The sequence below is a fragment of the Schistocerca serialis genome, chromosome 4 (genome assembly GCF_023864345.2).
Source record: "Schistocerca serialis cubense isolate TAMUIC-IGC-003099 chromosome 4, iqSchSeri2.2, whole genome shotgun sequence".
Lineage (NCBI taxonomy): Eukaryota > Metazoa > Arthropoda > Insecta > Orthoptera > Acrididae > Schistocerca > Schistocerca serialis.
The window spans coordinates 707433388-707461269 of NC_064641.1; the positions used below are offsets into that span (position 1 = coordinate 707433388).

A 27882-nucleotide genomic window follows, 5' to 3' on the forward strand; every position below is an offset into this window, starting at 1 on the left:
CTTGACTCCAGTCTTAGTACATTACTCTTGACTACGACCGTAGTCTTGAGGTAAAACGCGAGACCAGCTAATATGATATTGTAGATTCGCTTGAATTACACTCATAACTTCAGCACCGAGAGGAAAGGGGCCATAAAAATTTTGTCGATATGTGCTTTCGGTCGCCAGACGTCATATTAGCTGGTCTCGCGTTTTACCTGAAGACTACGGTCGTGTTCCGGCAGCGGTATGAATAAAATGATAGTAATAATAACAGTAATAATCGAATTATCCGGCAACTTCACACTTCACAGTGGATTTTCTCGAACTAAGAAATTTGCTGAATTTGTGAAAAATCAAAATGGCTTCACATCCAGCCTATGATGCCTAGAAGAGTCTTTACATCCTGCTGACATGAGAATAGCATAATCTCTGCGTCAGAAGCTTGCTTCTACTTGACCATTTAATAGACTCGCATTTTTTCCACCGTGACTAATTTTGTAAGCTAAGCACATCATCCGTTACAGCACACTCTTGGGGCTGGGTAATGTGGCCACAATAGTATGGTGGAACGAGCTATCACAGGTGCAATGCGTGGATTCAGGCATTTACTTTTAAGAGGCACAAACAGATTTATTTTACCTGTGGTAACCTCAAGAGAAAGACGTTATAATCCAGAATCCGATTTAAACATCATGTTCCTTCATTACCAACTGGGCAGAACCGGTTTACGTTGGGAAAGCGGAAGTCATGGTAAACAGAAATACAGTCGTCAGTAAGCTTACTTACATTAGAAAATTTTATTTTATTTGATGAACCGACGATAGCCATTTAAAGGGACAGGGCTCTTATTTTACTTGTACTTGATTGAACTAGAGACGTTTAAAAATTTGGTGCTGGACTGTGATTCGAATTCGTATCTCCTCTTTCGAGGATCTGAATCTCTCGGAACAGTATAGTTCAGTCATTCCGTTCCTTTTCCCAAGACTGCAATCTTCTCTAGGTCTCCTCCAAAGGTAAGTATGTGGGTCTGAAACCTGATCCAGTACAAAAATATTCATAATTTCATTTCTAGCTTTATCAAGTGCACACCCACCTGCTAGTGAAAATTAACGCGCAATTACAATGTCTGTGCATGTGTTTCCAACAATCGCAACAGGTGTCGTTATTTCTGGTCAAACACGCGCACATCTTACTGTTCATGAGTAAGCAACTGATACTTAAGCTATATTCGTGGATGCACGGTAGGTGTGCAGTTCGATTGTCCCTTAGGCACAAAAGTTTGTATCCTTATTTTAGATTCAGACGCCTAGCGGCTCGTAAGAAAAACCGATACGTAACATTTGATTTTTCTTAGTTAACAACCGGATTACGTGTTGGGTTCGTATCTCCGTCACAGAACTTCACATCATGCACTTCATCTTTAAATGCATGCACACTTTGTTACTTCAGGATGGAGGTATATCAGACATTTTTCGTGGTTAGATAACAGGGACGAAAGGGTCTTGATAGGAGTCACGGTTTATTACAAAAATTGTCGTCTTTTATTTTCAAGTTTAGATTTGGTTACTGGTATGGGCCAAAATTTCGGTAATTCATGACTCTTCATGGCTAATCATCAATATGATGTGATTAGATTAGATTAGATTACATTAGATTAACTCTTGTTCCATAGATCATGAATACGACATTTCGTAATGATGTGGAAAATGTCATTTTAATGAAAGATTTCTTTAAATACCATGATTCAATTTCTTTACAACAATTTTTTACACTCTCTCTCATTGCCTTTTGTTTATCTCTCTCTCTCTCTCTCTCTGCCCCCAGGGGCTCAGCATTCGTTTGCTGGGTACGGGCTTGGCGACCCCGGGGTTCCTGAGCTGGGGACTGGTAAGCGCCGCCAGTCCCCTGTCACCGTAACCTCTACGCATACTTCAACGACCACCGTGCGGCGCGGCGGTGGAATGTTGTGTGTCTCAGGGAATGGGGATCTTGGCTTGACCGCCCGGATCGCGAGGATGGAATAAACCTCTATAAAAAAACCCTCAATCTCAAGGTGTGCTGCGCGCTGATGAGATGCATGGCTGTTGAGGTGGAACAGTCGGTAGCGGGCAACCTCTGGGGAACCTGCCGCACCTCAGTTGTATAAGGCTTACCTAGGCACGCGGGGCACTGTCTAGGTGGACTTCTAGTTCCCTAGCTGCTCGTGGGACCGAGATGGATCCTTCGAAATTCTCTTTTCTTCCTCCCAGCGGAAAGGGTGGGCCGCTGGAAGGTTCTAACACCCAGTCTCTTAAGAGGGCCCGTGCAGTCAGTCCCCGTGACTCCGGCGCTTCTTTAAAAAGTCCAGTCTTAGGTAACAGAATGCATTCTGGTAATCCAAATGTGTTTCTCATTGTGAAACGGAAGGAGGGTAGTTTCGAGAAGGTTTCGCCCTTCTATATACAAAAGGGATTGGAGGGAATCTGTGGCTCCTTAAAATCGGTGAAGCGCTCACGTAATGGGACCTAGCTAGTGGAAACTTCCACTTCCCAGCAAGCAATTAACCTCCACTCTGCTAAATGCCTTGGAGAGTATGCCATAGACACCGAACTGCACAGCACCTTGAACTATAGCAAAGGTGTTGTGACATGCCGGGATCTAGCTGATATTCCCAAGGAAGAACTGCAACGTGAGTGGGCTCCGGAAGGTATCGTTGATGTCCAACACATCATGAAGAGGGTTGATGGCACTCTTGTCAAATCCGACTCCTTTATTCTGACCTTCAGTAGCACAACACTTCCTGAACATGTTAAAGCTGGCTTCCTTCGCCTTAGTGTGAGGCCTTATTTCCCGGCCCCAATGCGCTGTTTCAAATGCCAGCGTTTTGGGCATACGACCTTAGGCTGTAAAGGCGAAGCGACTTGTGGAAACTGTGGTCAGGCTGCTCATGAAGGAGTTGGTTGCTCGTCTCCGGCTAAATGTATTAATTGCTCTGGGAACCACCCTGTTTGGAGTAGGGACTGCCGCATATTTTTAGAGGAACGCAAGGTCCAGGAAATCAAAACAACCAAGCGTATCCCCTATGGTGAGGCCAAGAAGATTTATAAGTCGATGCAACCTCCCACATTTGCTACATCTTTTGCTTCCCTGGTACAGAAGCCTACTCCAAAGGTCGATGCCTCAACGCAGACTGAGGTGGTGAGTGTTGGCACTAACACCTGTAGCTGTCAGTGCACTTGCAACGCAGCCAGTGTTCCAGAGCCAGTAGCCCCTACTCGAACGACAGACAAAAGTACAGTGGCGGACTTGGTCCAGCCCCTCGCGCCTCCAACAGCTGAGGTTGTCCCCAAGCCCAGTGCGCCACTTACCACTCCCACATCCGCTCCCCCAAAGTCCACCAAGCCACAGAAAGCTACTGTGCAGCAGCAACAGCGCGTCAAATCCCGTGGTAAACCATCTGACCATGCGGATGTTGTTTTACGCGAGGCTTCATCTGACTCTTCCCCAGAGTTGATGGAGTACGATGTATGTGTGGGGCAATCATCTCGTCCCACGCCTGCCCCTCCACCTGCTGCGGTCTCCCCGCCCCGTCGGAGAGACAGGATGAAGGTGCTACCCCCAACATAGATGGCTCCCATACTCCAGTGGAACTTGCAAGGGTTCAGGACGCATGTGGAGGAACTTCGTCTACTTTCTCAGGGTCGACCATTGTGTCTCTGTCTCCAGGAGACGTATTTCCATCCCTCATACTCCCCTGAGATACGAGGCTATACACTCCACAAAAAGGACGACCTGCGTGGAGAGAGAGCTAGAGGAGGCGTAGGTATTTTCGTCAGGACGGACTCCCATTCCTCGCCTCTCTCACTTACGACGACTCTACAGGCCGTCGCTGTGTCCGTGCACGTGCGTCATCCATTGACTGTCTGTTCACTTTACTTGCCCCCACATGATGCTCTTGATGAAGCGGCCCTCACCGACCTTCTTACACAGCTCCCCCAGCCATTCATTATTTGTGGTGATTTTAATGCCCACAATGTGCTTTGGGGCTCTGCAATTACCTGTCCCAGGGGTAGAGCAATTGAGAGGCTTCTCCTGTCATCCTGTGCCTACTTGCTCAATGGAGGACAGAGTACTCATTTCTGCACGGCGACTGGGTCGTTCTCTGCCATTGATCTCTCGCTTTGCTCTCCAGCTCTTGCCGCTAGTGCTCACTGGGAAGTGGTCGCTGACTTGCACGGCAGTGATCATTTCCCAATCTGGATTCACCTGCCAGATGGCGTGGGCCCCGAAAGGAGACCACCACGATGGGTAATCAGTGGAGCTGACTGGACACTTTATGGCCAGTTGGCCCAATTCGAACACTGTGCGAATGTTGAGGTGTGGGTGGATCATATTACCAAAACGGTCCACCATGCCGCTGCGGCATCCATTCCACAGTCCACAGGCCACCGCAAACGGCCACCTGTGCCTTGGTGGAGTGCCGAATGCCGCTCTGCAATCAGGACCAGGCGTGCGGCTCTGCGGCGGTTCAAGTGTCGGCCGACTGCTGACAATCTTGCAGCCTTTCGGGTGGCGAGGGCGAGATGTCGCCGCATTATTCGTGAGAGCAAGAAGAGGTCATGGCAAAAGTTTCTGAACACCATTAATCGTTCCACCAAAAGTTCCACTGTGTGGGAGACCATTAGGAGAATTTCTGGCAGGGGAGGGAGGTGCCCCATAGCTGCTGTAATGAATAACGGCACTCTCCACACAGATCCGCGAGATATTGCCCAGACTATGGCAGCATATTTTGCGACAGTTACTGCCACAACCAGTCAGGATCCAGGTTTCCAGCGCCATAAAGCGGTTGCTGAGAGGTGTAGTCTGAACTTCCAGCCCACCTCTCATGAAGTTTACAACTGCCCTTTTTCTATGTGGGAGCTGGATTCTGCATTGTCTGGAGCTCGTGACACTTCCCCTGGTCACGACAGGATCCATTACAGTATGCTATGCACCTCACAATGCGCAACAAAGAAATCCTCCTCGCACTTTTTAATGCCATTTGGGCGTCGGGTCACTTTCCTGACGCGTGGCGTGAGGCAGTTTTAATCCCTTTTTTAAAACCTGGGAAAGACCGCTCGAGCCCAAGTAGCTACCGTAGTATTGCCCTCACTAGTTGCATAGGGAAGACCTTGGAGTGGATGGTCAACCGCCGCCTTGTCTGGATGTTAGAATCCCGGCAACTACTTAGTCGCTTTCAGTGTGGGTTCAGGAGGTTTCGTTCCACCTTCGATAACCTTGCCCTCCTGGAGGCGGCTATCCAACAAGCTTTCCTACGCCGTCATCACCTTATAGGTGTATTTTTCGACATCGAGAAGGCCTACGATACCACTTGGCGGCGTCTCATCCTGGAGCAGCTTCACGAATGGGGTTTTCGTGGTTGTCTTCCTCTTTTTATTCAGTCTTTCCTCTCGCCACGATATTTTAGATACCGAATTGGTGACGTCCTGTCTGATCGCTTTGAGCAGGAGAATGGTGTCCCTCAGGGTAGCGTTTTAAGTGTGACTCTGTTTGCCATCGCTATTAATAGCATTACGTCCATGGTGAAAAGTCCTGTCCAGTGTTCTTTGTTTGTGGATGATTTCTCTTTGTTCTGCTCTTCTTCAAGCCTTGCAACGACAACTCGTCAGTTGCAACTTACGATTAGGCGTTTGGATGACTGGGCGCTGAAGAGTGGATTTAAGTTTTCCACCGAGAAGTCTGTATGTGTTCTTTTTAACCGTTCTCGTTCGATTTTACCCTTTCCTGAGTTGCGCTTGAGGGACACTATTCTTTCTTTTAAAGACACGGTGAGATTTCTGGGTCTCATTTTTGACTCGAGGCTCACGTGGTTACCTCATCTTAAAGACCTGAAACGACGGTCGCTTCAGGCTTTAAGCATTTTAAAATGTCTTAGCCACAGTACATGGGGAGCTGACAGGACTTGTCTGCTCCAGTTTTACAGGGCGTTTGTGCGATCTCGGCTCCATTATGGGTGCACGGTGTCTGGGTCTGCGAGGCCTTCGTACTTAAAGATTTTGGACGTTGTCCACCATGAAGGGCTGCGGTTGGCCACTGGGGCATTCCGAACTAGCCCCATACCAAGCCTCTGTGCAGAGGCTGGTGAACCGCCACTTCATATGCGACGACGGCTACTTACGGTACGCCAGGCGTATAAAACTTTGTCCACACCGTACACACCTGCATACCATACCGTTGCTAAGCCTCCTCTGGTACGGTTATTTCATAACCGGCAACGTGCGACGCAGCCCTATGGGATTCGCGCACAGGATTGCCTCGCTGCGATGTCTGTGGCTGGTCTTCGTGTTTTACGTCGCGGTTGGAGCAGATCTCCACCTTGGCTCCTCCGGCGTCCCAAATTTATTTTAGATTTGACTCGTTTTAAGAAAGATGGCACGCCAGATTTTACGTTCCGATCTCTGTTTTTTAACATTTTAGACGTGCATCACGGTTTCACTGTCGTTTATACTGATGGCTCGAAACAGGAGACTTCCCTAGGCTGTTCTGTGGTGTTCCCTGATCGTGTCACCCGGATTCGCCTCCCTGCTGAATATACCGTTTTCGCAGCGGAGCTCCACGCGATCCTGAAGGCACTGGAGCAGATGCATCGTGTTCGGGGCGATCGATTTCTTCTCTGCTCCGATTCTCTTAGTGCCTTACAATCGCTGCAGAGCCTATACCCGACTGAGGAGATGGTCCAGTTGATACATGACCAACTGTCCTTGCTCCAACAGCGGGGTAAAGAGGTATCCTTCTGCTGGGTGCCTGGTCATGTCGGCATATGGGGCAATGAACAGGCTGATCGGGCTGCCAAGGAGGCCTGCAGAGAGCAGGATGTGGTCCAGTGTCCTATCCCCTTGCAGTCAGTCATCGCTGCACTCCATAGGAAGTGCATGGAGTTGTGGGAGGACGAATGGCTGGCGGTGTCGGCCAATAAACTGCGGTCGGTAAAGTCAACCACTCGGCCGTGGCGTTCCTCCTGCCGGTTGCTCAGGCGGGAAGAGGTGGCCCTCACACGTCTGCGGATTGGGCACTGTCCTCTGACGCATAGCTATTTATTACGGCGGGAGGATCCTTCGTTTTGTGCCACTTGTAGTGTGCACATCTCTGTCCGGCACGTTTTAATCGACTGTATTTTATACCGTGATGCAAGGGCAGAAGCACAAGTTGTTGGGGATCTCCCTTGTATTTTAGCTGACGATGAGACGTGTGTGGCAAGGGTTTTTAAGTTTTGTGATGTGTCTGGACTCTGGCCTAAACTTTTAGGCTGGAGGTTTTAGTATGTTGCAGAGTGGCTCACTCCTCCCTTTTTTCCTTGTGGTCAGCCAGCCACTTCCATCTGCTCCATTGTTTTAGCTCCCTCTACCATTTTCTTCCTGTGTTGTCCACGTTTTACTGCTGACGCCCTGCATCATCCCACGCTTCAGTGTGGGTGTGCCCATTTTTTCAATGATTGTTCCCCGTGTTCTCTGTTCTGTTTTATGTCCCTGTTCTGAGGTTTTCTTTTTTCTTGACACCCATCTCACTATGATGCTGCACGGGCGCTGAAGACCTTGCTGTCGTGCGCCCACAACCACCTCTACTACTTCTACTACTCTCTCTCTCTCTCTCTCTCTCTCTCTCTCTCTCACAAACACACACACACGCGCACACACACACACACACACACACACACACACACACACACACACACACACACACACACACACACACACACACACACACACATTCTTTTTTATTTTTATTTGTATGTTGTGCTCGACTATCGGCGAGGCACGAAAACGCCTGTGAATGACTTTCTCAGTTTTGAGTACACTTACGAAAGAAATATAAAAACAACAATGAGAGTTACTGATTTATGATGCTCAGTTTGCAGTCAGTTCTGAGTATTATTAGTAACTACGCTCCAGTCCCTAAACCTAGTTACAGAAAGCGAATCAGACGCATTACGTATTCCAGGCCGTAGCAAAAAAATGGTTCAAATGGCTCTGAGCACTATGGGACTCAACTGCTGAGGTCATTAGTCCCCTAGAACTTAGAACTAATTAAACCTAACTAACCTAAGGACATCACAAACATCCATGCCCGAGGCAGGATTCGAACCTGCGACCGGAGCGGTCTTGCGGTTCCAGACTCCAGGCCGTAGCAGCCGCGACTTGGAGACACCAGCTATGGTCACTTCCCAGACCGCTGTAGGATCACATCGGTTCGTCTTCTTCCTGCTGGTACTGTAACTGAGATTTGGCAACAAGGCAACGTATGTTTGGCAACTCTGAGGCTTAATTCCGTGCACACCAGGAAGTAACTCGTCGATCACAAAGTTCACTTGATTTTACCTGTCATTTCCATTGAATAATCTGAGTTATTATCGCTTGAAGGGTAACAAAAGATTGAAAATTTACGGTTTTCAGCCCAGGAAAGTCGTTGCAGGTGGAAACCGCAACTAATCTCGACCTTCAAATAGCGGTTTACGAGGTCGAGTTCCTATTGCCCTCGTAATAGGATGCAGAGACCCATACCTCCTCGCCAGCTCTGTGGTAACGTGCTGACCTGTGAAAAAGCGTCTGTTACGTTTCGCAGTTCCAGTCTCACTTGCTGTAACGTTTTTATCCCTTCTGTGAAAGAGCTACAAGCAGTCAGATCAAACATCAATAAGGAAATCGCAAGAAAATGCTTTCAGCTCATAGTGCAATGTTGAAAAACTTACAATGCTGCACAACAGGTAAGGCCTCTTTCCGCTGCTGCCAAGCGAATTTTGGGTTTCTAGGAATACGTAACTATATTTATGAATTGCCACATTTGCATACCTCTTGAGTATGACACAGCATACCAATTAAACACAGACCCAATCAAAATCTAAGTGAGTAGTATTTTACTAATTCGTGTCGATAGAGGCATGCTTGTGTACAGATACTTTCGTCGTAAGGTTATCATGGTTAGTTTTATTTCATTTCTTATAATACAGTGCACAATTTTCGTAAGGTTTCCTTTAGTGTTGTTAAAACAATAGTAAACATGAGAGAGAAATTAATCATCAACGATATATGCGAATTCTCTGATGTTACCTATGACAGTCTGACAATGCACATGCAGTTTATTGATTACATGCATGTAGAAAACTTGTTCTGAGTTAAAGCTGTCAAACAAAGTTTGAAGAAGAATAAAATATCACTACCACACGACGGCTAATGTAGAAAATACTTTTCTGACATATTATGGCACGATGCGCTCTCCCTGCACATCTTCGAGATGCATCTGCTGCCTGCTGTCTATTAAACCTGAATAGAACATAATGTCACAGTAGTTAGCCCTTTTTCCACATGCGACTACTTTGGGTTGAGAAGTGAAGGGAATTATGTTCAAAGTTCCATTAGATTGATACCTTCAGCAGAGAGCAGAATTGCGTTTTAAAAAATGTAGCACTGAATGTATTCGAACTCGCGACATTTTATCTATGCTACAAGCTGACACGTAGCTACATAAGCTCCAGAGCTCGGCAACTATTCCTCCAGAACTTTTGGATTCCACAGCACTGTGAGATTATGCATATGGCCAGGTCTTGACTTCTGAGAGACAAACAGTTACAGCTTTTCTTTTGGACTGAACGACGTTTTCTAGTAACAGATAGCGCAATAGAATATCTCAAGTGGAAAGGAACACTTCCTATTTAAACTTCTGCATCCTACACTGTTGGCAGTTGTGTGTAGGTGGCAGTTACGTGATTTTATTTCTGTGATTACAAAATAGTCGAATGTATGCACTGGGTAGCCGAGGCAGCTAGTTCATGGTGATTCGGTCAACCAAGTAAATGAATTTACTGAACATGCTGCAAATTACTACAGGGAGCCTGTGTGTCAGAATTCTCATCCAGTGTGGCGCAACTGCGTTACGATAGAAAAATGACTCGCAGAGAAGAGGATTTCGTGGTCTGTTGGACGGATGGTAGGTTGTTATACCTATGGTCTGGGATCGATTCCCACTTCCGTCAATGATTTTAGATAGGGAGAGACAGATTCCATTCTCTCCTGGCTACACCAAGTGAAGGAGATATAATGGCTGCGTGGTCTGAAAATTCACATTAAAGATGATATTCCTTCTTTACCACGTAGACGGTAGGTTGAACCACAATAAAGTCTGGAGTGGCGACATGTAGAAACTCTATCACCAGTAACCTTTCTTATACTAGTTATTTATTTCAAGTGACGACACAAACGCTATGTATGGTCACAGGACACTTATTCCATCTTTTATTTGAGCTTCTGTATGTCGATAAAATTGGTTCTAAACTGGGAATGCAACTCAGATCGCCCTTAACACGTAATTTGATCCCTTCGTGGCAATACAGTTCGGCTACAATTTGTTGTTTGTTCAAAACTGCAGATTCCTCAACACCTTCACATATTACGCGTGAATGGGATCGAATCCTGGCCCGGCACTAAAGATTTAATTATGTATTATCAAGCTCTATCAGGAGAACACCTATCTGCTGGTGGATAATAATTTTGATTTTTAATGTATTTTCATTCGTTGTCAACACTAACGATATCTGACGTTTTTAACTCCCAGTGAGACACAGAACTATTTGCGAGATGACTGTAAGTTCAAGATGCTATTCTGAGCAGCTGGTGGAGAAAAATTCGGTAGCTGACGTCTCTTTGTGTGTAGTCAACAACGATATGTGTGGGGCTCTATTCCCAGTGAGCGCTGAACTCTTCGTCATATTATTTCAGTTCGTCGTGTCATTTAATGTTCATACATATTCTCAACTAGCTGCTCGTGAATAACTTTAATTTTTAATGTCATTTTGTGTTAAATAGTTCAAATGGTTCAAATGGCTCTGAGCACTATGGGACTTAACTTCTAAGGTCATCAGTCCCCTAGAACTTAGAACTACTTAAACCTAACTAACCTAAGGACATCACTCACATCCATGCCCGAGGCAGGATTCGAACCTGCGACCGTAGCGGTCACGCGGTTCCAGACTGAAGCGCCTAGAACCGCACGGCCACACCGGCCGGCCCCCACCATCTGGTATCAATGCATTACCCTATCATCCATTACATATAATCATTTTCATAGTACACTTGATATTATAGATGAGTAGGACACAAGACAGGACAGAAATAATGTCCGTTTGACGTCAACAGTGTGTAACATTTTACTTTTTTTGAATAGGACAATGTTCCTCTCCAATAATTTTTAGATTAGTTACAATAAGCTTACGCTGCAAGACAATTCGCTTGTATTTTTCAATATGTGGTCTGTTGTCGGTTTGAAGGCCTTCCATAACATCGGCAACGTAGTGCAACTCCACCGAGGGCTGTCTGGAGTAGGGTGGAGATAGCAATGTGAAAGTTGCGAGCTGTCGAAGACGATCTTCATATTCCTAATGCGATTAGGACATCGTATACTCTTGACGACGTTTAGCACCTGTGCAGTCAGTCACCCAATTTCAGAATTCATTTTGAGTAATCCTGCTAAATTCCCAAAATATTGTCTTTTTATATTGATGAGTAATATGGATAGTCGTCACGTTCATGTGCCGTCTACAACGCAAATTTAATGTTACTATCCTAGGAACTAACCTGCAATACGTTTTGTATTTCATAATCGGAACTATCTGCATTAACCGTCATCAGAGCAATGTCAGGGAACAGAATGCAGCAGTGCCTTGCTACCTACTTGAGGACCTGCTTGAGTCGTGTTCTAAGGAAAGGGTAGTTGCTGGTTCACATTATATTACACTAGCGAGAAGTACCGACTTTTCCTTTTCTCTGCAAACATCCAGAACTAAATTCAGTAACTAAATGCTAAGAATATATTTGCATTGTGCCAACTCAAAGATCAATAGATATGGATATAGATATAGATACAGATTTTTATATTTAAAGCCATTCTCGTTCTGCGTTGGAATAAACATCATTCATTACGATTGTTATTGTCATTCTCTCACTCGCAAGAGTTTTCGCATTCCTATTTGGTATCGATGCACATGAAGAGTGGCTATGAAAGAAGGGAATACTGAATGTTACGTCATGCAGAATACACTCATTTACTTCGGCTCCTCGTGATCTACGCTACAGGAGAAGTGAGATACATAAAGTTGACAGTGTGAGGACAGACCTGGTAGCACAACTGTGCAACTACACAGTGTTACCAGATAAAATGGTGCTGCGGAATCGAAAGTGTAGTACGGACTTTGCCACAGTAGCAGACAGCTGATAATTTAGGACCATGACCGTGGATTACACTTTGGTCAGTGCTGGTTAGAGAGCTGCAACTGTAAATGGAAGGCCTTGTTTGATAGTCTTATGCTGATGCTGTCTGAATAAATTATGCCCCCCACGAGGGGGGAAGGCACAGTGGTCTGCTTCAGGAATTCCAAGCAATAAAACACAAAAAACAACCCAGGAAGGGAGACATGCATTTGGAATCTGTTCATCGTTACGGGGTCAAACAAGAGGGTAACATTACTGAAACAATGATCGGGCTACTTAGTATATAATAGAGCATACACATTTCAAGGAGGAAACGTATGAAGACGCAGACTTCCTCGTTATCAATATGTGCGGCATATCTTTCGTGTTAACGAAAGTAAATTCCCGCTTTACCTCTTCTTACGTGTCAAATGAAATGAATGCCATGAGGAATAGAATATTTGTTGACTGCGTCTCTTCTTGCTTCCATCCTTACCAACATATTTCTTCATTCTCGTGGTAATCATGACATTCTATGTGTATGCTGCAAAAGATTGCAAGTGGACAAATTCGACATCGAGGTGCAAAGCGTTATATTCAATTCGAATAAGCTTCCGGTGTATTTTTACTTCGTTTGTATTTTCAGATGATTATGAACGTTACGGAAAATTATCTCACATGCTTTATGTTGAATGAGAAACATTGAATGATCCGTTTTGCTTTCCCTACGTTGAAATGATATAATGTCGGCGTCAACAGCCTTCTTCCACGCCGGAAGCTGAAACTTGTATGATTCTGGATTAATGATAATTGAATGTCTCATATGTATACATAGCCCACAAGGCGACGTCAGAAACCATCAGGGGAGAACGCCGCATAAAAACCAAACGTGCGCGTGCGTCTCCACTCTGAAGAACCGTATCGGAGAATCACGGCAAGCATTTCGCTGAAGAGCTGCCTCGTCAGAGAACCTAGAAATGGCAGCGTCGTAGCAAGTATTTGTCAACACTCTCATAGTGCATTTACTTCCGGGTGTAGGTCGGCGTTACCTCGCTAAATTCACTTGACATTCGTTTTCCACATCGAAGACTCGTACGATATAATCCACTGCAAGATGACACAATTAGAAAGTATATTTAATTTCTGGACTCCAAGAACGGCGTTCTTTACATAAGTAACACCTGTTTGTGTGTGCATTCGGGAGGACGACGGTGCAATCTCGCGCCCGGCCATCCTGATTTAGGTTTTCAATGATTTCCCTAAATCGCTTCAGGCAAATGCCGGGATGGTTCCTTAGGAAGGGCACGGCCGATTTCCTTCCCCATCCTTCCCTAATCCGAGCTTGTGCTCCGTCTCTAATGACATCGTTGTCGACGGGACGTTAAAACAGTAATCTCCACCTCCTCTGTTCGTGTGTTTAAGGTTGCGTTTTGAGGCTCAGGCAACATCGCAGTGACTATATTCCGCCTCTGGCAGCCAGTGTGTCGTTAGCTCAGAGGTTCCCTTGTGCGTTGCAGTGCTTGTACTATAAGACATAGCAGTTCGAATCACGGTAGAAGCCGCTGACTACAACCTTTTATTTTCCATTTTAATTAATGGAGTTGCAAACTGCTAGTAAAAATTTCTTATGCGAAATCTGAAGAATGCCTTTAAACATCAATCTTCGTCCGGTTTCGACTTAGTAAATTAAGTTAATATCATGGATTTCTGCTTTGCAAATTCCAAGGTGCTTCACTGTAAAATAGACCCTGAAAAGATTCAAACCGACTGTCAACGATATAAATTTGAGCTTTGTTCGTCATATAGGTCTAACATGTCAGAAGGTTGTTTATGAAGTGCACATGTTCATTAATATAGTTCCCTTCTTCTAAATTTTTGCAATAGCATTTAACTGTAGACGTTTTCTAACACCGGCGTTAGCAATTCCTTTCCGTTCTCTGAAACCTTGAAAACGACAAATTTTTCTGGTTTAAATCTGATGACCTTAACTATCACTTCCGATCAACAATAAATACTTCATGAACTCCAAATGTGCAGTGTTCCTGCACTGCTACAGAGCATGCATTGCAAGGTATTCACACAGTTTATCGCATAGACTTACCATAAGGAATGAAACAAGAACTGTAATACACTTTACACCACAGACGCTCACTCTGGCTTGACGAAAACATCCAAACATTGACCAAAAGTTGCACAAATAATTGAGTTTGAAAGGAAAAGAAACGAGGTATGAAGCATTTATAAATTTATCGAATGTAGTGAGGTGGTTTCATTTCGTCCCAGTCTATAAAATTAATTTCGGGCCATACTCAGCTCTTGCCGATTAATGTAATATAATACCCGCCTACTAATAAGGGCGTCTGTCTCCGTTGCTTTTGAGCGTGAATGGAAATTGTAGAAATTTTCTGTGGAGCAACATTTAATAATAAAGCGTTTTAAATCATCAAAAGCGATGAGCGGTAGCAGGCGCTTTCGATAAAGAACGGGGGAGTGCAGCGCCGCTGCTGTCGCCACGGCCGCTGCCAGTAGCCAGCAAATGGATCCCGGAGCTTTGCCGCATACGGCGTCCAGAGGAGGACAGTCTGCAGGAAATCTGCCGCAAAATCGTTACTGGATAAAATTTTGATATCGGTGTGTCATAAAGCGAAATAGATTGAATCTGCGCTACCATTACATTCACGTCTTCAGCATTCAGACAGAAGAGGCTATAAAAATATTTTATGCCAGCTGCTTTCGATACACTGACATTATGAACAGCAACAACGCACACTACCGCTAGACCACAGGCGTAATCAGCGTAGAGTTTCTCTATCATGGGACAAGTTTTCCTCCAGGAAATGCCGCAGTCTACAGTGTTGCCAGGTTGTGCAGATAACCGGACTTAGAGAATTAGCGAGTTGGACAGTTTTTTTGTCCCATGTCGCGATCGGCGCGGACTTAGCCTCTGAAGCGGCCGGCCGCCGGTCAAGTTTTATGTCAAAGAGTGTACTTGCTCTGGCGGGGGTGTAACTCAGTGGTAGAGTGTCTGCTTCGCATGCAGAAAGTCATGGGTTCAAATCCCAGCTCCTCCAATTTTTGTTTCTCCGTGCAGCAGTACATGAAACCTTTTGCCTATCACCATATTCTACAAAATTCAGTGTACAAGATTCTTCCCCCAAGCAAGTGGATTTCGTACAGGTCGACCTCATGGCGGGAGGACGATGACCTGCTAGACCCTGGGCTGCGAACCCCCCCATTGAAATGTTGCTCCAAAGCCTTCGGTCTGGCGTGCAGGGTGCATCTCAAACATGTATTTGCAACTCACCGCGACAATCGTCATTTGTTTTTTCGAGATACTGAAAGATGAAGGGGGCACCCGGGATTGAACCGGGGACCTCTCGATCTGCAGTCGAATGCTCTACGACTGAGCTATACCCCCTTTTACGATCTTTCTGTTCCCATAACTTAACGAAAAATATTATACTCTGCCTGGCTAAAGACGTCTAATCGAGCAAAATATTGTGTAATCATTATCTCTCAGTTATATATTAGCGTTAAACGATATAAATATCAAAAATATTAGACACTTCGCGCCTGGAGAAAGTGCGAGTCGGCGCCTTCACCTTAATGCCAGAACGCGAAAATTGCACTAGTAGCTTTTTTCAAGCAAGTTCTTTTCGTCCGTTCTCCGTAATCGTTTGGTATCTGATTAAGCTGACATACACGCCTATGGCTTTCGTAAACGAAAATTTCGTTGTGACCCCGACGTGATTTGAACACGCAACCTTCTGATCTGGAGTCAGACGCGCTACCGTTGCGCCACGGAGTCAACGCTGCTTATGTCTTGTCATGAATAGGTTCCTCGAACACTTACTGTACCGTTCAAACCTAAGAAATAATGACAGTAGGATCCACGAGACACTCGTCCCAGATGTACTTGCTCAGGCGGGAGTGTAACTCAGTGGTCAGTCGCGCTTGCGACACCGTGCTGGTCGGACGTATCAGTGCTCCGCTCCGCCGCGTGTTCACAAGGCGTGTTTTCCACTCATATTTCTGTTTGCAAGTGTTGTGTTATTCTGCAGTTTATATCGTTTTCCATTTGTATTTTTGTTGCGGTCTTATTGTAGCGGGTTAACCGCTCGCTATCTGCTGCAATGTCCAGGTTATTTCCGCGAAAGTGTACACTGCGTTTTGATTTCGACAAGTCCACCCGATCTGTGCAACCGAGTTCACTGGAGATACATGACTGGATCGTTGATGTTATTGGGATTACATCTGACCAAGTGCACACCGCCTATTATGATACCGAGCAGTATTGTTTCTTTGTTAAATTACTGAATCCTGTATTACTGGAGAAGATCATGACGAAGCACGGAGGAAGTGCTATTTTCCGACACCGGGACGACTCTGTAAGTACAGTGCTCATTTCCAATGCCGATGTAGACTACACGAACGTGCGTATTTTTAACTTACCCCCTGAAGTAGAAAATTGTTATCTAAAGGAGGTACTGTCCAAATTCGGTGACGTTAAACAGATTCGACATGAACGGTGGTCAAGTCAACATAGGTTGCAATGTTACAGTGGCGTTCGATCTGTGGAAATGCATGTCAAGCAGAATATTCCATCCCATATACTTGTTTGTGACTATAAGGCTCACGTTACTTACATTGGCCAAACACCGACCTGTCATATCTGTAATGAGAGTCGTCACTTGCGTCAAGACTGCCCCAGGCGCATGTTTGTGTTAAAGAATTCCCTCCAGCAGCGTAAAAGGCTTACCTTGGCGGATGTAGTGGCAGCCAAGCCGATGACAGAGATTGGGCTCCCTAATTCTGAAATGCCTTCGGAACAGCAACAAGAAATTCGCCCTGATGAGTTTCCGGTTCTGGTTCGGAGAGAAAAAGGTGCGTTGCCCCCTGCAAAACTCGATGCCGCGACCAATAAGAGGCGCAGAACTTGTGACAGCAGTGGCTCTGATAACGACACCTCTAGTGCGCATGAGACCGCGAAAAAGGACGATCGGGAATCCGGCTCGGAAGCGAAAGCTCCAATCGGTGAGGCTATTGTGGACGCTTCTCCTCCCACAATTTCAAGTGCCGATACTTCCGTGGAAGTTAAGCAGTTGCCGCTGGCTAGTGCCTTAGAACTTCCGCGACAGCCAACTCCGGCCGACCAACCTGTACGTGTGGCTCACATTCCTGCAGGAAGTACACACACAGAGGCCTGTGATGGTGGTATACAAACATCTCTGAGCGCCGACGGTACACATCACGTGGCAGCCGCTTCGGTTCAGGACTCACAACAAGGGGAATGTCAACAACTCCAGGAAATAATACAAACACAGCTGTCCGGGTCTGTCGGTGACAACAAACAGCTGCGGGCAGAGAATGTTGCCAAACAGGCTGATAGTGCGAGTGATAGTTCAGCTGCTCGCTCGCCGGCGGTGTCGCCGCGTGCGATCCCTTCGCGGGATGTGCCGGGAGAGCAGCTTGACATCACCCACGACCCTCCCACGCCGCCAGCTGCAGAGGTGCTCCACAGTGTCCGCCCCAGGATCTGGGTGCAACCTAATGTCAATGCTGTACGTAAAAAGAGTAAGAACAAAGACGCAAGAATACAACTCAGTGACGTCACAGACACGAATTTCCCGGCCACAAATATGGAATGGCATGAAGATGTTGCCCTTTAAAGATATTTGCTCCTTCCGCCTCTCCAACGTACTGTCAATATGTCGCAGGCCTATACGATCACGACATTAAATATTAATAAAATCCGGTCGGAGGTGAAACTGAGTGCCTTAAAACAATATCTCTATGAGTCGGGAACAGATATCGCTCTTTTGCAGGAGGTGACCATGCCACACTTAACTCTTCCTGGTTTTGTTGCTATTACAAATTTTTCCCCCGACTCGAACGTGGGGACTGCCATCTTACTTAGAGAAGGCATTCCCGCCACTCAGGTTGACAAATTAGATTCCGGTAGAGGTGTGGGTGTCACCGTTTTTGGCGTCACCATCATTAACTTGTACGCGCCTTCTGGCAGTACCTATAGAGCGGAACGAGCAAACTTTTTTAAGGAACAAATCATCTATTTGTTACGGAAAAATCCCGAACGTGTTATCATTGGAGGTGATTTTAATTGTGTTTTATCCCAGAAAGATCAGTCCCCGAATTTTAATTATTCGCCTGAAATAAAGCGTCTCGCGACCGACCTCAAACTGAAAGACGCGTGGGAAATTAGGTACCCGACCTTGGTACGATTCACACACATCGTCGCGAATTCCTGCAGCAGAATTGACAGGATTTATGTTTCCGACGTTTTAGAGAAAGTCTTGTTACAAATTGAAACAATACCCTCCAGCTTCTCTGATCACAGTGGTGTCGTTGCGTGCCTGAATTTGCTGCCACAACCAACGCGTTGGTATAAAAATCAATGGAACTTGAACGTCTCCTTATTAACGGATGCTGACCTAGAGGCGGCGGTGCGACGCGCTTGGGAGCAGTGCTTGCGCACTACCACAAACTTTCGTAGCACCATAGCGTGGTGGACTCAGCATGCAAAACCCAAACTGCGAAAAGTTGTTATATTCTTCGGTATTGAAAGAGCAGCCGCGATAAAGAAGACGATGGAGTTCTACTACACTATCTTACGCGACCTCTGTGATGGAGCCGACGCCGCGAACACCAGAATAGAAGACATTCGAAAAATATAGGCGAAATTAATCAATCTTAAGAGGATGCAACTGGAAGGTCTTAAGATCAAATCTAAAGTGAAGTCGGTCAGGGACGATGAAACAGCCGCTCTATACCACCTTGTCAAACATGCTCAGAACAGAAGGAGGACTTTTATTGAGGCCCTGAAACTCGGTGATGGCACGACTGTCGACACCCAGCGAGAGATTATCAAGGCACTACACGACTATTTTGTTGACACCTACACGTCAGCGGCTACTCATGACGACTGCTATGACGAACTGTTTAGTGCCATTTCCTCTACTATAACTAGAGAAGACAATGACACCATTTCTTTGGAATTTAGTAATAAAGATGTTTTGGAGATTGTCTGCCACTCGCCGATCAGGATGTCCCCTGGTCCTGACGGATTACCCATTGAATTTTACAGGAGGTATTGGCACATCATCGGGGACAAATTCACCCAATTAGTGAACGAAGTTTTTCAAGGGAAGCCTATACCACTTGCCTTTAAGGAATGCACAATTGTGCTTATCCCTAAAAGCAGAGGTACCAAAAATATCGCCAACTTCCGCCCCATTTCATTGTTAAACTCCGATTATAAAATAGTCGCCCGTGCAATCAACACGCGAATGATGCCCCTCACTGCAAAATTCATTGGACGTCAGCAGACATGTGCCTTCGGGAGAACTGTATTGCAAACGGCAGCCATTTATCGGGATATCATTGCTTTAACGAACGCCAGTAACGTGAAGTGTGGGCTGATCTTTCTGGACTTTTTTAAAGCCTTTGACCTCGTCGCTCACGAGTACCTCCTTGAAACCATGAAAAGATTCGGTTTCTTGCAGAACGCGATTGACATGATCACAAACATGGCACTGGGGATCACCGCAAGACTTTCTGTCAACTCGCAACTAACCCAACCGATTCAAATCAACAGAGGGATTCCACAAGGCAGCCCTTTGTCCATGTTACTTTTTGTTCTTTCACTCGAACCTCTGTTACTCCAACTGCAGGCGAAACTCACAGGGCTAACACTTTCAGGAGAAAAAACTGTCGTAGGCGCCTATGCCGACGATGTGGGTGTGGTTGTCCGCAATGAGAATGACGTCACCACTTTAGCGGCTCACCTCCAGCAATACTGTTTGGCGTCGGGGGCTAAATTGAATGACAAGAAAAGTAAATTTATTAACCTCTGTGGCCTCCAGCATTTGCGAGTTGGCTACGCTCAGGAAGTCAGCGTCCATAAGGCTCTCGGCATCATATTGACGGCGTCCTCTTTAAAGATGGCGGCGGCAAACTGGAGGGAAATAGTGCGTAAACTTACCGGTGCTCTCATTGACAATTCCCACAGAAGCCTCAATCAATTTGATCGGATTCATCTAGTCAACTCCTGTATTTTATCCAAAGCCTTCTACACAGCGCAGCTCCTCCCACTGCCTGCAGTCATTGCTAAGCAAATTATGTCGAAGGTAACCAATTTTATTTGGAGAGGGGAAATTTTTCGCGTGTCTGCCAAAACTGTGACACTCCACCCCCAGAATGGAGGGATGGGATTAGTAGATATCAAGGTGAAAGCGATGGCTCTCTATGTTACAAGGACGGCCGATATAATTAACAATGATCCTTCCGGCATTACAGCGCAATTATTCACTGCCGTCAGGCCTCAAAGTCTTGACCCACCGCTGAATATTCAGCCCATCAGTTATCGGCTAAAACATATCAAAGATTATTACCTTTCACGGAGCTACATCAGTAAAGAGGTCATAAACTCTCAACGTTTAACTGCACAAGCCATAATAGCGGACTGGAGACAACACGAAGGAACGAATCCATTGGCAACGAAGCTCGGTGGCATGAACTGGGATATCGTATGGCGCAATGTCAGTTCCCGTGTCCTCAGTTCCGATGCTCGCACTGCCTGGTACAAAGCCATCAATGATGTGGTTAGCACAAACGAGAGGTTACACAAAATCGGGCTCAGTGACACCCCTCTCTGTCGTCGCTGCCAACTGACGGATACAGTTATCCACCGTTACACCTGCGGGGAACGTCTCCAGAACTGGGTTTGGCTTCGAGAAAAAATAGCTCATATTACCATGACAACAACCGCCAATGTTTCGTCAGCACTACTGTCTCGTCCCGATGTGCATTTTTATCCGCAGACGAAAAACAATGCAGTTTTGTGGTTGCTGGGTACCTATTCCAGCTACGTCTTTAATAATTTTGGCGGAGACAATTATTTGGAATTCAAGATGTTTATGGCTATCGAATTCGGCAAAACCTGCACGTACCCGAATCATGGGAAACTCTTCGGCAATATGCATAAAATAGCGTTTCATCGCATGGGTATCGGATAGGTCAACTGAGTGTGACGGGGTGAGGCCGGGCCGCGGCACACCAGTAGTGCCGCGAGGAGGCCCCATTGCTTCTGTGTCGCGTCCGGACTATCCCTCACACTGCGGCCTTCACTGACTCGCTGGACACTGGCTACAGGAACTTTCATTGAGTGAGATAAGAAGCTGTGTTTAAGTTACGTTTAAAAAAAATAAAAAAGAAAAAAAAGTGGTAGAGTGTCTGCTTCGCATGCAGAAAGTCCTGGGTTCAAATCCCAGCTCCTCCAATTTTTGTTTCTCCGTGCAGCAGTACATGAAAACTTTTGCCTATCACCATATTCTACAAAATTCAGTGTACAAGATTCTTCCCCCAAGCAAGTGGATTTCGTACAGTTTGACCTCATGGCGGAAGGACGATGACCTGCAAGACCCTGGGCTGCGAACCCCTCCATTGAAATGTTGCTCCAAAGCCTTCGGTCTGGCGTGCAGGGTGCATCTCAAGCATGTATTTGCAACTCACCGCGACAATCGTCATTTGTTTTTTCGAGATACTGAAAAATGAAGGGGGCACCCGGGATTGAACCGGGGACCTCTCGATCTACAGTCGAATGCTCTACGACTGAGCTATACCCCCTTTCACGATCTTTCTGTTCCCATAACTTAACGAAAAATATCATACTCTGCCTGGCTAAAGACGTCTAATCGAGCAAAATATTGTGTAATCATTATCTCTCAGTTATATATTAGCGATAAACGATATAAATATCAAAAATACTAGACACTTCGCGCCTGGAGAAAGTGCGAGTCGGCGCCTTCACCTTAATGCCAGAACGCGAAAATTGCACTAGTAGCTTTTTTCAAGCAAGTTCTGTTCGTCCGTTCTCCGTAATCGTTTGGTATCTGATTAAACTGACATACACGCCTATGGCTTTCGTAAACGAAAATTTCATTGTGACCCCTACGTGATTTGAACACGCAACCTTCTGATCTGGAGTCAGACACGCTACCGTTGCGCCACGGAGTCAACGCTGCTTAGGTCTTGTCATGAATAGCTTCCTCGAACACTTACTGTACCGTTCAAACCTAAGAAATAATGACAGTAGGATCCACGAGACACTCGTCCCAGATGTACTTGCTCTGGCGGGGGTGTAACTCAGTGGTAGAGTGTCTGCTTCGCATGCAGAAAGTCCTGGGTTCAAATCCCAGCTCCTCCAATTTTTGTTTCTCCGTGCAGCAGTACATGAAAACTTTTGCCTATCACCATATTCTACAAAATTCAGTGTACAAGATTCTTCCCCCAAGCAAGTGGATTTCGTACAGTTCGACCTCATGGCGGGAGGACGATGACCTGCAAGACCCTGGGCTGCGAACCCCCCCATTGGAATGTTGCTCCAAAGCCTTCGGTCTGGCGTGCAGGGTGCATCTCAAACATGTATTTGCAACTCACCGCGACAATCGTCATTTGTTTTTTCGAGATACTGAAAAATGAAGGGGGCACCCGGGATTGAACCGGGGACCTCTCGATCTGCAGTCGAATGCTCTACGACTTTTTTTTTAACGCTCTACGACTTTTTTTTTTTTTTTTTTTTCCTCCTATGTGAAAGCCAAGTATCCTAGTCACTTTTTCTTTTCTTTTTTTTTTTGTTTTTTTTTTTTTCACGTTGTCGGGCCAAGCGAAGTACTCGTAACTTGTCATGGACGCTTACCCTACACCAGTCTTCTCAAAAACAATATCTAGCATGTTCCCAAAGAGGCTTTTGTAATGGCGTAATGCTTTCGTTCTCCAGTAGGCCGTTTCCATGTACAATTTGTAGTCTATTATGTTGTCAGGTCCCTTTACGTTTATTACATAGTTTGCGAAATGGCCTAAGAGCCACATCACACAGTTGTGTTTGGTTGCAGGGTAGTATTTTTCCTGTGGGCGTAAAAGCATCTCTGTTGTGTGATTTCGTCCACCACGGCGGGTGAGGATTCCAACTTTGGTCTTAGTCCAACCCGAGTTTCGCAGATGCCCGGCACACGTAAAGCGATGGAGGAGAGTGTCGACTAGTCCACATTGACGACAGTAATGCGTGTCACTAAGCCCAATCCTTTGGAGTTTTTCGTTGGTGGCCACTATGTCATTGACGACTCTGTACCACGTGGACGTCACCTCAGAAGAAGGGATAGGGAGGTTACTATTGGTCCATACATTGTGCCATAAAATGGCCGGATATTGTACTTCGATTTTACTTGGGATGTCAGATGTGTCCCAGTGTTCTAATAGTTTCTTGGAAGTTATGTTGGTCGCGCGGAGAATGTCATCATCTAAGTAGCTGATGTCTACGTAAAATTCTCGTATATGCTTTAACTTATAGTTTAGGTTTCCCACGTTGATCGGTGGTTTCATGCATTCTGGCCGGACTACCTGGAATAGTTGAGAAGTGACGTTACTGTGGGCAAGATTAATCATAAATAAGGTTCTTTTTAGGTACAACGCTCTCGCTTTCCTCGCAATGTTAGTGAGTTCTAAACCCCCTGCTGCCCTCGATTGGGTCAGGGTGACGAGTCGCACTTTAAAAAGATTCCCTTTCCAGACTTGTCTATTAGCCAGTCTCATGATAAGTTTGGCTTGCAATTTAGGTACTGGAAAGATCTGTGCAATGTAATACGCTTTAGAGAAAACATAGGTGTTTATGATTCGAATTGTCTGCAGGAGATTCGTAGAGCGCCATCTAAGTTCACGCAGCGCTCCCCGTATGTTGTTGGTTGTCTCTCTCCAGTTGGTTGCTGTCATCTTCATGGGGCACTTGTTGAAGCTTACGCCTAACGTCTTGTGATGGTCCACCAGAGTGGCCCAAGAGATGTGTACGTTCTCGAAGCCTCGAAGATTCAACAACTTACTCTTTTGTGCGTTAATCTTCGCACCTGATGCTCTATTGTAGTTATCAATCTCTGCTTTGAGGATGGCTATTTCACCGCCGTGTCGTATGACAACTGTTACGTCTTCGGCGTAAGCTCTGGCGGATATGGTGGCCCCAGAAACAGTCACTCCAGGCAATCGTCCATTGATCTGTCGTAGAAAAGGTTCCAACGAGAGAACATATAACAACATTGACAGCGGGCTGCCCTGCGGAACGCCCCTCCGAACATGAATAACTTTCGTCGACTGTCCATTTACAATGATTTTCGCCGTAATTCCAGTCATCAGTTGATGAATAATACGCACCGCACGATCCGAAAACCCCAGCTGCTGCAAAACAAGTTCCACGTATCGATGACTGACATGGTCAAAGGCCTTGCAGAAGTCTAGGAATAATATCGCGCATTTAATATTTGTAACTGCAGCAACAGAAATCAAATCACGAAATTCAGAGATGGTAGTCATTATTGTCCGTCCAGGAAAACAGGCTTGATGGGTGTGTATAACTTTCCGGTGTAGGGGAGTCATCCGTTCTTTAACCGCCCTTGCTAATGTTTTATAGTCATAATTCATGAGCATGAGAGGACGAAAGTTATCGATTTTCTTGTGGCCCGTGCTTTTCGGTATCAAGACAAGTTTGCCCTCTTTGAGTTCTGATGGAATTGCACCTCCTCTCACGAGTTCATTAATGACCTCAGTAAACACTGTTCCAATGATATGCCAATACCGTTGATAAAACTCTTTAGGAATACCGTCTGGACCCGCCGATTTATTTGGAAGAGATGTATTTACCAGGTCGAACACCTCGTCGACTGTGAAGTCAACAAACAAGGAATTATTGTCATCTATAGTGATTAAATTACGTAATGAGTTGATGACTTCAAAGCCATCACAGTTATCAGACTGGTCCTCGTTGTAGAGCAATTCGTAATGCCGATGGAGTGCACGGACAATGTCACCTTGGTCTGTGAGTACCCTACCGTCTTCTAGTTTGAGATCCTCAAGAAAAGTACGTCGCCGATTAGACTGATGTTTCATCAAATGGTACATTGAGGTTGTTTCATCCTCCAAGAGAGATTTTGCTTTTGATTTGATTTTCAATCCGTCTAACCGTTTCCGTGTGATGCTTAAAAGTTTGGCTTTTACTCGTTTGATCCGTGCTAGGTGAGTGTCTGACCCATGTGACTGTTCATGGAGTTCTCGTAAAACCGTGTAGTAGAATTCAATAGTCCTTTTTTCTGCCATACTTTTGTGAAAACTGTAATTTTTTAATGTTTGTCTCAACTTCACCTTAGCAAGTGTGACCCACCACTCGGTTTTGGTTCCGTAATTCTGAATTGATCTTAAACATTTCGTCCACGTGTCGAGAACGCAATCTTCAAGATCGTCATCTTTTAAATGCGCGATATTGAGGGTCCATTGGTTGCGGTATGCGCGAGTGGACTGCTTGACCAATGTTATGGAAACGGAGAGAGCGCAATGGTCGGAAAAATACGTGGGGATGACGTCCGCATTTAGTACGTGAGTGCTAATATTCTCAGAGACATATATTCGTGACTGAGCTATACCCCCTTTCACGATCTTTCTGTTCCCATAACTTAACGAAAAATATTATACTCTGCCTGGCTAAAGACGTCTAATCGAGCAAAATATTGTGTAATCATTATCTCTCAGTTATATATTAGCGTTAAACGATATAAATATCAAAAATACTAGACACTTCGCGCCTGGAGAACGTGCGAGTCGGCGCTTTCACCTTAATGTCAGAACGCGAAAATTGCACTAGTAGCTTTTTTCAAGCAAGTTCTGTTCGTCCGTTCTCCGTAATCGTTTGGTATCTGATTAAACTGACATACTCGCCTATGGCTTTCGTAAACGAAAATTTCATTGTGACCCCGACGTGATTTGAACACGCAACCTTCTGATCTGGAGTCAGACGCGCTACCGTTGCGCCACGGAGTCGACGCTGCTTAGGTCTTTTCATGAATAGGTTCCTCCAACACTTACTGTACCGTTCAAACCTAAGAAATAATGGTAGTAGGATCCACGAGACACTCGTCCCAGATGTACTTGCTCTGGCGGGGGCGTAACTCAGTGGTAGAGTGTCTGCTTCGCATGCAGAAAGTCCTGGGTTCAAATCCCAGCTCCTCCAATTTTTGTTTCTCCATGCAGCAGTACATGAAAACTTTTGCCTATCACCATATTCTACAAAATTCAGTGTACAAGATTCTTCCCCCAAGCAAGTGGATTTCGTACAGTTCGACCTCATGGCGGGAGGACGATGACCTGCAAGACCCTGGGCTGCGAACCCCCCCATTGAAATGTTGCTCCAAAGCCTTCGGTCTGGCGTGCAGGGTGCATCTCAAACATGTTCTTGCAACTCACCGCGACAATCGTCATTTGTTTTTTCGAGATACTGAAAAATGAAGGGGGCACCCGGGATTGAACCGGGGACCTCTCGATCTGCAGTCGAATGCTCTACGATTTTTTTTTTTTTTTTTTGCCTCCCTTCTCCCCTCACAGCCCTTCCAAACGCTCACCTTGCTTTGCCTTCTTCGGCTAGCCTCTTTGCTTTTGTCGTTTTTATTATTATTATCATTGTTATTATGAGTCCAGCCTTCTACCAACCTTTTTTTTACTTTTTTTATTGTATGTACTTTTTTATGTTTTTGATGCCAAGTCCTCATTTTTCTTACTTTTTGCGAGTGCTCGGCCACTTTTTCTTGTTTTGTATTTTTTGTTTTATTTTATTTTTTTATTTTATTTTTATTTTTTTTTATTTTTTTTTATTTCGGCTTCTTAATTTTCTTTTTCTGTAAGCTGGATGTCTAAATTACCTTAGCTAACAGAAATGAGAAATAAATGTTTCTTCTTAATATTAATTAAAGGTAATGAATCTTCCTCTTGCTAATGGAAAGATAAGTATATTAAAATAAACTGATACGTGAAGTCTCTCATCTTCATAAGGAAAACATAAAATCTTGCAACCCCTTGAAGAACGTTTTATTTAGAACTTAAAACTTCTCCGCGTATGGCATAAGATAATTAAAAAAAAAAATACAATACATAAAACTTGATGTCTAATTTCTTCATGAGGATATAGTCCTGTGCGTCTTGCCACGGACTTGATTTCTTTTCTGCTGTGTCTCGTGAAAGGGTCGAAGACATTCCGGTTCCAGGTATCTGTAATCGTGCAAGGCTGACATCTCTGAATTCCGTACTAATCTTAATCTGTTATTGTTCTCTGTATAATTTTATTCCATGATTCTATATAGGAAGCATGCGTAATTTTTTTTGTAGTCTTTCGTCCGCATGAGATGATGGTGCTGAGTCGTTAGATACACCCAGTAATCTTCTTTGCTTTTATTTTCTGCCTTCAAGATATAGTGCACAGTGTGCCCTTTTAGCCAGTTAACAGCATTTCTTTTCGTATCAGGATATGGGACTGCGTCTGGAGTCAGAAAATCTGCGGCGGTGAAAACGGTTGGAGATGTTCTGTTAACGGTCGCTAATTTCTGCTTAACTATATCCCATATGTCTCTTACTCTTTCACACACGAATCGGTGTTCTTCAGTGTCAAGAAGGTTGCATGACGCACACAAGGGCGAATTCGTGAGATGTATAGCATGCAATTTGGAATTAGTTGATATTTTCCTGTTGACTGCATTATACCAAGTTGCTTTCACCTTAGAGGGTAAGTTCCGATCGTGGATATTTTTCCAAATTGCAGACCAATCGTTGTTGGGGTATTTTCTTTCAATAATATTTCCTCCCT

General features: G+C 45.2%; 8 non-coding genes across 8 annotated transcripts; 3 read left to right on the plus strand and 5 right to left on the minus strand.

The window, feature by feature from the left end:
• The first annotated feature begins 15196 nt into the window (after nt 1–15196).
• Trnaa-cgc (transfer RNA alanine (anticodon CGC)) lies at nt 15197–15268 on the plus strand. The gene has a single exon. It is a non-coding gene; the product is annotated as a tRNA-Ala (tRNA).
• A 275-nt stretch (nt 15269–15543) lies between these two features.
• Trnac-gca (transfer RNA cysteine (anticodon GCA)) lies at nt 15544–15615 on the minus strand. Its single transcript has one exon. It is a non-coding gene; the product is annotated as a tRNA-Cys (tRNA).
• A 318-nt stretch (nt 15616–15933) lies between these two features.
• Nucleotides 15934–16005, minus strand: Trnaw-cca (transfer RNA tryptophan (anticodon CCA)). Its single transcript has one exon. It is a non-coding gene; the product is annotated as a tRNA-Trp (tRNA).
• Nucleotides 16006–21767: 5762 nt separating this feature from the next.
• Nucleotides 21768–21839, minus strand: Trnay-gua (transfer RNA tyrosine (anticodon GUA)). The gene has a single exon. It is a non-coding gene; the product is annotated as a tRNA-Tyr (tRNA).
• A 318-nt stretch (nt 21840–22157) lies between these two features.
• Nucleotides 22158–22229, minus strand: Trnaw-cca (transfer RNA tryptophan (anticodon CCA)). Its single transcript has one exon. It is a non-coding gene; the product is annotated as a tRNA-Trp (tRNA).
• Nucleotides 22230–22347: 118 nt separating this feature from the next.
• On the plus strand, nt 22348–22419 carry Trnaa-cgc (transfer RNA alanine (anticodon CGC)). The gene has a single exon. It is a non-coding gene; the product is annotated as a tRNA-Ala (tRNA).
• A 3578-nt stretch (nt 22420–25997) lies between these two features.
• Nucleotides 25998–26069, minus strand: Trnaw-cca (transfer RNA tryptophan (anticodon CCA)). The gene has a single exon. It is a non-coding gene; the product is annotated as a tRNA-Trp (tRNA).
• A 118-nt stretch (nt 26070–26187) lies between these two features.
• Trnaa-cgc (transfer RNA alanine (anticodon CGC)) lies at nt 26188–26259 on the plus strand. The gene has a single exon. It is a non-coding gene; the product is annotated as a tRNA-Ala (tRNA).
• Nucleotides 26260–27882: the final 1623 nt, after the last annotated feature.